At 52.5% G+C, this 10,288-nt stretch overlaps 1 protein-coding gene across 2 annotated transcripts in view; it reads left to right on the forward strand.

Moving 5' to 3' along the window:
* Positions 1 to 10,288, forward strand: part of Tbc1d16 (TBC1 domain family member 16) — an 83,748-nt gene that overhangs the window by 26,547 nt on the left and 46,913 nt on the right. The window lies entirely within an intron of this gene.

The following is a 10,288-nucleotide window of genomic DNA, read 5'->3' on the forward strand; positions in this document are numbered from 1 at the left end:
AGGCAGAAACATGTAGATCTCTGTGAGTTCAGAGGCCAGCCTGGTCTATATAGGGTTCCAGGACAACCAGAGATACATAGCGAGACCTGTCTCAGATAACGCAGAGCTGGAAATGGCTTAACATTTAAAGGCACATCCTGCCCTTGCAGGGGACCAGGGTTCAAGTCTCATTACCCACATGGTGGCTCACATCTGCCTGTAACTCCAGTTCCAGGGGATCTGACCTTTTCATCTGACCTCCAAAAGATATGCTTGTGATGCACACACACACACACACACACACACACGCGGGGTGGGGTGGGATAGAGAGAGAGAGAGAGAGAGAGAGAGAGAATAGCTCAGCCTTCTAACAGTGTGAGCAGATGCTGGTGGTCACCTTTATTTCCTAGGATGTCATCTGAGCCTTCTCCCTGGGGACAGTGAGGGCCAAGTTCTCTCTCATTAGGTCCTCTCTGTCACTCCTGGTACATATTCCCAGGGTGCCAGACCCAGTGAAGGATTGGTATTTAGATGAGATATGGTGGCTTTGAGTCCCCAGCAGGGTTGTGGCCTCTTCCTGAGGTTCTGTTTGGTTCTGTGTTCCTGCTGGCCTGCCTGAGGCCCAGAGGAGCCTGGCTTAGCCGCAGATGTAAAGAAGCATCCTTGGACAGGGCTCCACGGCAGGGTTCACCGGCCACACCCTCTCTGCTGCTTCTGGGCATTTCTACCCCAGGCTGCCTCCTGACACTCCCTCCTGCTGAAGCCCCAGCTACCTCAGGTGGAGGAAACTTTGCCCTTGCATGGGGCATATAGGAGTGTGTGTGTGTGTGTGTGTGTGTGTGTGTGTGTGTATGTATGTATTTTAAGGAGACTTCAGAAATTGCTTCCTGTGCAGGCAATTCATTGTGCCCACACACCTGTGTGGGGTGCACATGTATGTGTGTGCATGTGGAAGTAAGTGTGTGGGGTTCACATGTGTGCATGTGTGTGCATGTGGAAGGGAGGGTTAACATCAGATGTCTTCTTTAATTGCTTGCTTGCCACTTCAGTTTTTTGAGGCAGGGTCTCTCATTCAGCCAACCTGGCTAGCTAACAGGACAGGACCCTCCTGTCGGCCTTCTCAGGGCTAAGATTAAGGCTCCCAGCTTTTCAAATGGTTGCCAAGCATCAAACTCAGGTCCTTGGCCCCTTGTGTCTTTTTTGTTTGCTTGTTTGTTTGTTTGTTTTTCCAAGACAGGGTTTCTCTGTATAGCCCTGGCTGGCGTGGAACTCACTCTGTAGACCAGGCTGGCCTTGAACTCAAAAATCCGCCTGCCTCTGTCTCCCAAGTGCTGGGATTAAAGGTATGCGCCACCACGCCTGGTGTTGTCTGTAGGATCTTGATTTATCTCCTATCTCTGCGTGTATGCCGTGTGTGTGTGTGTGTGTGTGTGTGTGTGTGTGTGTGTGTGTGTTTGCTATGGGCAGGAAGGTGCCCTGGGAGGCCAGAAGAGGGCGTGAGAGTTACAGATGGTTATGAACTGCCTGATGTGGGTGCTGGAAACTAAAGTCGGAGCCTTTGGAAGAGCAGTGAGTGCTCTTAACTGCTGAGCCACGTCTCCAGCTCCTGTCAGTGAGGTTTTGAAATCCCCATGCATCTCCTTGCTGCTGCTTCAGAGGTAGGCCTGAGGATCGGTCCCCAGGGTGTCTGCCCTAGCATCACATAACAGGGTGGATCTTTTCATTTTATTAATGTTCATCATGAAGTGGCTGCTTTCATGGAGAGCGAGTGACAGATTTCCTGGAAGCCACCACATGCAGAGCCTGGAACAGCTGCTGGGGTGGATGTCATACAGGTGTCACGCCTGACTCTGTAGGCACTGAGGAGGGGTCAGCCCACCTTGAGGGGTGAACATGGTAGACTAGATGTTCTAAGTGCTTTTGCCTTTGGGAGGAAACAGGTCGGTAGCAAGGTATCACCTCGACGGCTGAATTATTAATTGTGTTACCATGCATAGTTGGTGTGGCAGCCTCTACTCCCACACCCTTAGAGGACAGCTTAGAGTTCAGAGAGAAATCCGAGTATCTAAGAAGGTTCTAGAATTAGTAAACTTGGTGGAACCATGAACCTAGAAGTGTGGGTGCCTAGGTGCTGCCACAGAGGTTCCTGGCACCAACCCATCACCCCAGCCCTGCTCCAGGTGGCAGGAGTGTGCCATGCCCAGAGTTGCTTCCTGAATAGCCAGCTGATCCCTTTCTGTGCAACCATCTTTGGAGCGGGCATCCTCCAGGGTGAGCCAGGGAGGAGGGAGGAACACATAGGAACAGCCTTAGCAAGCCCTCTTTGCCCCAGCCCTAACCCTGTCTTCCCTCAAAAGCTGCCCAGTGTGCTCTGAGAAGAGAAACCAGAAGGGAGGGAAGGGTCAGCCAGGGAATAAAGGGCCCGTGGAGAGGTCCAAAGGTAGGAGAGGACTGGTGAGCTTGGTGGCATGTGGGCTACACAGTCACATTGAGGACCAGGAGGGCTGGGATGGGGGTCAGGTGCAAGAGACCGGGTCCATAGGTGCTGCCCCCTGCTGGTGTCAGGGAGGTGAGTTCTGCTGAGACCAAGGGAATCCGGAGGGGCGCCAGGGAGGGGTGGATCTCCCTGAGCCCTGTTGTGGGCCGCTGCAGGTGTTTGAGCCGCCCACCACCCCTGCCTTTCAGGAAACTCTGGGGAGACCCGTACATCCCTCCATCCTGGCTCCGGAGGCTGCTGCTTCCGGGAGCCGTTGTTTGGGCTTGTTTGTGCTTCTGCAGCCTGGAACTGCGATTTATTTCTTTAAAACATCCCTTCGCTCGACACCCTGCAATCTGTTCCGTGCTGCGGAAGACTCGTCTCGCCGTCTGTTTCTGTAGCACTTGGCAGGCTCCTTGCGGAGGCTGTCCTTCCCCAGTCCACCCCCAGTCGACGTGGCTGTCCCCACCTGCACCTCCAGCTTGGAGGGTAGCCCTTCAGGGGTCCCCCAGGAGCTTCGGGGACGACAGCAGCAGGTCTGAGACCAGGGACTGGCCTGCAGACCCCTGGGGACAACTAGAAACAGTCAGGGGGTCGCACTGTCAGGACAAGAAGTCAGGGATGCCCAGGCAGCAAACTGGGCCCTCAGTTGCTGGCTGTCCTTCAGCTTCCTGCTCATTAGCAGGATTTGGCTGCCACCCACTCCAGGAACTCGGAGGCACTGCCAAAGAAATTGGACTGGGTCCCTTCCGTGTGCTACTTGATGTACACGTGTGTTTGGCTCACACATGACAATAGGAGGGGCTGTGGGCGGGGACCCAGGGATCTGGCAGGGCTGCAGCCTGGTACATTTCACAGCCAGATACCCAGGTGTGAACTGTGCTAGATCCACAATCCCCACTGTGACCTCAACAAAGTTTTCACTTCCTAGCCTCAGTTTCCCCGCCTGTGAAATGGGGCCTTGGTGAGGGCCTGTGGTAGGTACATGCAGAGCCCGGGCAGTGAGTCCAGCACAGTGGACACCACTCACTGTTGCCATGGTGACCAGATTGACAGGTGGCAGTCTTTATATGCCCGACATTCTTCAGCCCTCAGCTCAGAGTTTGGTATGGGTGTCCCAGGACCACAGTGACAAAGAACCGTAAAGCAGCCACTGAAGATAAGGTCAAGGGGTCTGTTCTGGTTCCTGCTGCCTCCAGCCTCAGCCTTCGCTGTAGTCACATGACCTTGCCTGTGTGTGTGTGCACACACCCCTCTTGGTGAGCATGCTAGATTAGGGTCCCCTAACTCCAGCACATCCTGATCTGAACCTGACGACACCTACTGTACACTGGCACTTAGTGGGGCCGCCTGGCGAGCTTCCGGCAGGACGGGGCTTTGAACATGGTTCAGCTTTTCCCAGGTTCTGTGGACATCAATGTCAATGGCTACGACAAAAGTCGAGGTCCTGTTCATGTCCCGTTGTAGAGAGGGTCACTCAGCAAGGTTAATGGCTTGAGTTACTGGCCATGGCACTAACTCTGAAGTCGGGCAGTGATGGTGAGCCCCTTTCATCCAAACACTCGGCAGGCAGAGGCAGACAGATCTCTGTGAGTTTGAGGCCAGCCTGGTCTACACATCGAGTTCCAGTTCTAGGACAGCCAGGGCTACACAGAGAAACCCTGTCTCAAACAAACAGAGGGACTGGGAGATCGCTTGGCAGGTATAGAGCTGGCACGACAGGCCTGACAACCTGGATTTGATCACAGAAAAAGAAGCCACAGAAAAAGCCAAGTGACGTGGTGAACATCTGTAAGCCCAGCATTCCTACGGTGTGTGGAAAGCAGAGACAGGAGGATCTCGCTAGGATTTCATAGGCCAGCCAGCCCAGATTATATGGGAGTTGAGAACTGACTGACTTCCATATGCATGCTATGGTGAGGGTTTGTGTGTGTGCATGCATGCATGTATGTGTGTGAGTGTGTGTATGATCCTACAGTACCTGTGTGTGCACTTGTGTGTGTGCATGCATGCATGTATGTGTGTGAGTGTGTGTGATACACACTACAGTGCCTGTGTGTGCACTTGTGTGTTTGTGTGCATGTGTGTGTGGCCTCCAAGGAGCCCCTTGATCACCTGTCTTTTCACTTCAGCCCAGTTGGTCTCTGAGGCCAGCCAAGCGGGTCTTGTTCTAAGTCCACACAGGTGAGTAGGGCCTGAGGAAAGACATATTAAAATGACAACATGGGCGCTGGACCTGTGGCTCAGTGGTTGATCCCAGCACCCACAACCATCTGGAACTCCGGTTCTACGGAAGCCAGTGTTCTCATTCAGCCTCCGTGGGCACCAGGCCCACTCAAGTGGCGCACACATACATTCAGGCAAAATGAAACTCATAAACAAAAATAAGTCTTTTTAAAGGCTGACAAAAGTGTTTGGTGTGCTAGCTCACACCTGTAATCTTAGCAGGGAGGGGGAGGCAAGAGACCTGCTGCAAGTGGGAGGCTAGCCTGGGCTACATAGCGGAACCTTGCTTCAGAGAAAGAAAGGGAAAGGACGCAGGCCTGTTTCAGGAATTTTGATACCATGGGGGGGTGGTGGGGGGGTCACTGTTACCGTGTGAACTTGTTTCCCTCCTGGCTTCTCCGTGGAATCATGCTGGAACTAGATAGCATTTTCTGTCCCAGGGTCTGAGGGGTGGGACAGAAAGTTGGCATTTTGTGCTTTGTGGACCAGATGGGCACTGCTGCTGTGTCTGAATGCCACCTTGTGTGGCAAAAGCCTCTACCCAAAATATGCAAATGTGTGCTCCTTCCTGCTGCTTTCCCCCACTCCCCCAGCCTCACCACGGACATGGAGCTGTGAACTTAGTATGGTGTTTGTAAGCCGTGAAATATATATTTTTTTATTTTCTTTCAACATTTAAGATATTCAGACTTAAAGCAGGTGTGGCACATGGCTTTAATCCTAGTACTCAAAAGGTAGAAGCAAGTAGCTCTCTGTGAGTTCAAGGCTAACCTGGTCTACATAGTCAGTTCCAGGACAGCCGTGGTGGCACTGAGACACTGTCTCAAAACAAACAAATAAACAAAACAAAACCCTCAAAAAATATGGCCTGGAGATGTATTATGGAAGCCAGGTGTAAGCTCCAGCACTTTATAAACCAGCTGTGGGGCCACGCCTGTAATCTCAGCGTTCAGGGCAGGGATATCAGAGTTCATGGTCCTCCTTGGCTACACAGAGGCCGGCATCAGAGACACGAAACCTTGTCACCAATCAGCAAGCAATCGGAAAGTATGTGTAGGAGTGAGGAGAAAGATTCCAGAACTCAAGAGACCAAAGAAGGAGGCTCGGGAAGTAGAGGCCAGATGGGCTACAGGATGAGTCTATTAGACAAAGGACCAGAGAGATGGCTCAGCATGTCAAGGCTCCCAGTGTCACACTTGATGGCCCATATTTGGTCCCCAGGACCTTCATAGTGAAGGAGAGAACCGAGTTCTCTGACTTCTGCATGTACAAGCACTCGTGCACACACACGCACACACACAAATTAATGAAATGCAGGAACAAAGATTGATTGCCTGGCTCCTGGGTTGTGCAGACAGACAGACAGCAGCCTAGAGACAGATAGCAGCCTGGACTTTGCCTGGCCCTGGTCTAGGCCAGGCACTGCCCGGTAGAAGTACAATGGATGACCTTTGCTCTGTCCCTCATGGTGGCATCCTGGTGGCATCCTGAATATACCCTACTTGGCCTCTATTCAGTAAAGGAGACTGAGCCAGTCTGTGGGTGTCCTATGGCTACAGGCACAGTCTCTGTAAATCCACCTCCCGTGTGTGTGCACGCGTGTGTGACTGACTGTATGTCGTGTGGCCTCATCTCCCACCATCTCAAGATACAGAGCACAAGGCACCCTTAGAACAGCTCTGCAGATTTGTCCCTAGCTCCTTGCCTACGTCCTTGGTCACCACTTCCTTTTCTGTCTCTACAAGGATCTTTGAGCGCCACCCGAGTTGACATCTGTCTCATGGGATGGGTGTGACTCCCACTGTGTGGCCACACTCACTGAAGGACGTTGGTGGATTGCTTCGAGCTCGGGGCGGTTCCAGACAAAGCCTTTCTGAATGTTCATCTACAGGTTTTGTCTGAATGCTTTCATTCTCCGTGACAAACTCCCAGGAGTGGGCTCACCGGGTGGCAAGGTGGTCGTGTGGTGGCAAGACGGTCGTATCTATTTCGGTTTTATAAAGAATTGCCAAACTGTTTTCCGGCCTGACTGTGTCCTTTATATCTGCTCCAGCCACCCAGGACTGATCCAGGGTTATTATTTGTTATTTTTGACAGTTTTATACGTGTATAGGATGTATACATGTATTTAGTTATAGGTGGCTGTGAACTGCCTGCAAAGTATACTGGGAACAGAACCCAGGAATCTTTGGAAGAGCAGTATGTTCATTGCAGCCAAGCTACTGCTCCAGCTCCTGTGTGATGCATCTGAACATACTTACTCTGTTGCTGTCTTTTGTCTTTTAGCCTCTTCCCTCTGACTCTCTAACCTCTGCCTCTTCCCTCTGTCTCTCTTAGTCCTGTGCCTCTTCCCTCTGACTCCCTTTGTCCTCTGCCTCTTCCCTCTGTCTCTCTTAGTCCTGTGCCTCTTCCCTCTGACTCCCTTTGTCCTCTGCCTCTTCCCTCTGTCTCTCTTAGTCCTGTGCCTCTTCCCTCTGACTCCCTTTGTCCTCTGCCTCTTCCCTCTGTCTCTCTTAGTCCTGTGCCTCTTCCCTCTGACTCCCTTTGTCCTCTGCATCTTCCCTCTGTTTCTCTTAGTCCTCTGCCTCTTCCCTCTGATTCCCTTTGTCCTCTGCCTCTTCCCTCTGTCTCTCTTAGCCCTCTGCCTCTTCCTTCTGACTACCTTTGTCCTCTCAACTAGTCTCCCATTCTACTTCCATGGCCACTCGTGGTCCACTGAGATTAATTAGAACTGCTCCCATGAGTATGGGTAGGGAGGTGACTCCACCAGAGGCTACACCGCTGAAGAAGTGTAGTCCTTCCATCCTTCTCACCCCTTTCATCCTCAGCAACCATTTACTACCCAGAGCTCCTGGGGAGGAGGAAGAGGAGGAGGAGGAAGAGGAAGAGGAGGAGCATGGGTCCTCACAAGCTCCCCACCCTCATTCGAGATGGAATGTTGACAGGTCTTGTGCGGGTCTCACATGGGGAAACACCACCCTGTGAGTTAAAAGACAGCCTTTCTCCACTCTCCTCCCCACCCTCCAGCTATCACATCCTCCCTCACCTCTCTTCCGTGTTGCTCTCCAAGGTTTGGAGGAGGCGATGCAGATGTTCTGTTAGGGCCTAGCACTCAAGATGCAGTTTTCTGAGTCCCCACCAAGGCTGGTTTTGAACTTCTGGACTCCAACAATCGCCCTGCTTGAGCCTCTTGAGTAGCCCTTGGGACTACCTGGCTTTCTTTGCTCATTTGAAACCGTCTGTGCAGGAGTGTGGTTGTGCCCTAGGATGCCCACAGTCTCGTCCCACTGAAGGCCGGGCGCTTTGCATCTTTGCTTACATTCACCTGCCATCTCTACATCTCCTTTGCCAAAGTGTCCCTCGGTCCCAAAGTGCCCATGTTTCCTCTTGAATTTTAATAGTTTTTAAAAACGTATTTTAGAGACGAGGCTTTTATTGAACACGTGTGGCTTGTCAGTGTTCCCTTCTGCGGCTCACACCCTTCCGAGGCTCACACGTGGCTCACACCCTTCCGTGGCTCACACCGACTGGAAGCCATTCGGGTGTCTGCCTGCTTCATGGCTTTGTGTCTGTGGCCCGCATGAGTTCACCTGGGTGTAAGGTGTGAGGTTTGTGTTCAGGCTGTGCGTCGGCCCCAGTGGCGCATGTTGGAAAGACTTCTTTGCGTGCAGGGTCCCGTCTCTGATGCCATGGGGCGATGCTTGTGTGGGTCATTGTTGTTTGCTTTTGTTTAAGATCATAATCATTTCTTCCCTTTCCTCCCAAGCCTTCCCATGTTGTCCCATTCAAGTTTATAACCTTCTTAATTGTTGTTGCGTGTGTGTGTGTGTGTGTGTGTGTGTGTGTGTGTGCTTCCAAGTGTATAAATGCAGCCTGCTCAGTCTGTGTAATACGACCTGTATGTATATTCTCAGGGCTGACCACTGCTTAGCCAGCTGGAGTGCCCTTCCCTGTGGAAGACTGCTCTCCCACCCTCAGCAGTCCATGGTTGCCTGTAGTTCTCTGTGTGGGGTTTAGGCCTCATGGGCGTTCCTCATCCACATTAGCATGTCTGTTGGCATTATCCTCGTTCCTGTCGGGTTTTGGTAACATTGGGGAGACTTGATGGGTGTGGCTTCTGACATTTCTAAGAGATACAATCTCACAGCACATGGCTGTGTTGTTTAAAGCAAAAGCCATGTAAAATGAACATTAAAACTACCCAGGTGTTCAGATCAGTCAGTATCCGTTCAGTGTGGGGTCCACACAGCGTCACCTAAAGAAGTTTGTGTCCTGTCTTCTCCCTGCCCCATGTCCTGTGTACTCAGAACACAGTTCAGTGTGGGATTACTGCACTCTGAGCATTGGGAGTGGCTCTGACCTGAATGCCCTTGATGCAGTGCACTGTATTGTCCATGACTCTGTTTAATCGACCGACCGGCTTTGTCCATGGCTAGGGCCCCTCACTGCTCAGGGCCCTGCAGCACCGGGCTCGCTCTGCTCAGGGGACCTACTTTGTCCGTGGCTTTGAGCTCTCTCTGGTTGAGTGTGGGTCTGTACTCTTGAGGTCTTGCCGGTTCTTGGCCAGACTTTTCCTTTTCCTTTGTAATGGTCGTACGGCTTCCAGCAAGAGGGCTGTGCTGGCTCACGGTCCCAGTGAGAGGAAATTCTGCAGCCCGGACTCCTCCCCTCTCTGAGCTGAGATTCCAGAAGCCACCTGCAAGGGAACTGGGCTGTAGATATAGAGATAGATATAGGGTGGGGACATTGGCTGGTCAGGGTCATCTTGAACTCAACTCTGTTGTCAGCAGAGGCTGGCAGGTCTTCAGTAGCTGGCCACTTCCAGTTAAAGCTCCCGGGTCATCAAGGACGGAAGGAAACTACTGCCCCTAAACGGAAGACGCAGTGTCCCAAGAGACGGGTTGTCTCCCTCCTGCTTCCCCCTCCCACCCAAGGCACCTGAGCCAGGGCTGGGAACTTCTCTGCAGCCTCCTGGGGTCCCTGACGTAACCTAGCCGACTGGTTGCACAGGCTCCTGAGGCTCACTGGGGCCTGTCTATTGCATCAGCAGCTCCGATCATCAAGGCCAGCCTGAGGTCTCAGGCACCCTTAGGGGATGACGTGGCAGCTCACTGGGCATCCGGGAGATCAGGCAGTGCCTCTAGGGGCCCATGCTGGCTGTCACAATGTAACCAACATATGATGAAACCTTCAGACACCTGGGGGCTTCTGTCCTGAGATGCAGACATCCTTATCTGCCTCTGCCTTGCATGCCCGCACTTTGCAGCCAAGCAAACTGCACCTTCTGTTTCTTTCAGTTCCTGTCCCTAGGCACCTGTGTCATGGCATACAGGACATGGGGCTATGACTGACCCGACACTTTCCGTACATAGTGTGCCCCTTTCCAGAGTGTGTCACCTTGTTTCCGGGATCCAGGTAGACAGTCACCCACTTACTTAGCCACACTTCACTCTGGACAGTTATCCTCCAGCTTTGCTCCTCCTTAGCTGCGAAGGGTAAAACACATGACCCCTAATGGTGGGCCCTGGCAGCCAAACCCTGGGCCATGTCTCAGCTCTGCCTGTCCACTGCACAATGGGGCTAGCACCTGACTCTCCAACAAGACAG

Source organism: Mus caroli, unplaced genomic scaffold (assembly GCF_978045245.1).
Source record: "Mus caroli unplaced genomic scaffold, Mus_caroli_1 scaffold_13, whole genome shotgun sequence".
Taxonomy (NCBI): domain Eukaryota; kingdom Metazoa; phylum Chordata; class Mammalia; order Rodentia; family Muridae; genus Mus; species Mus caroli.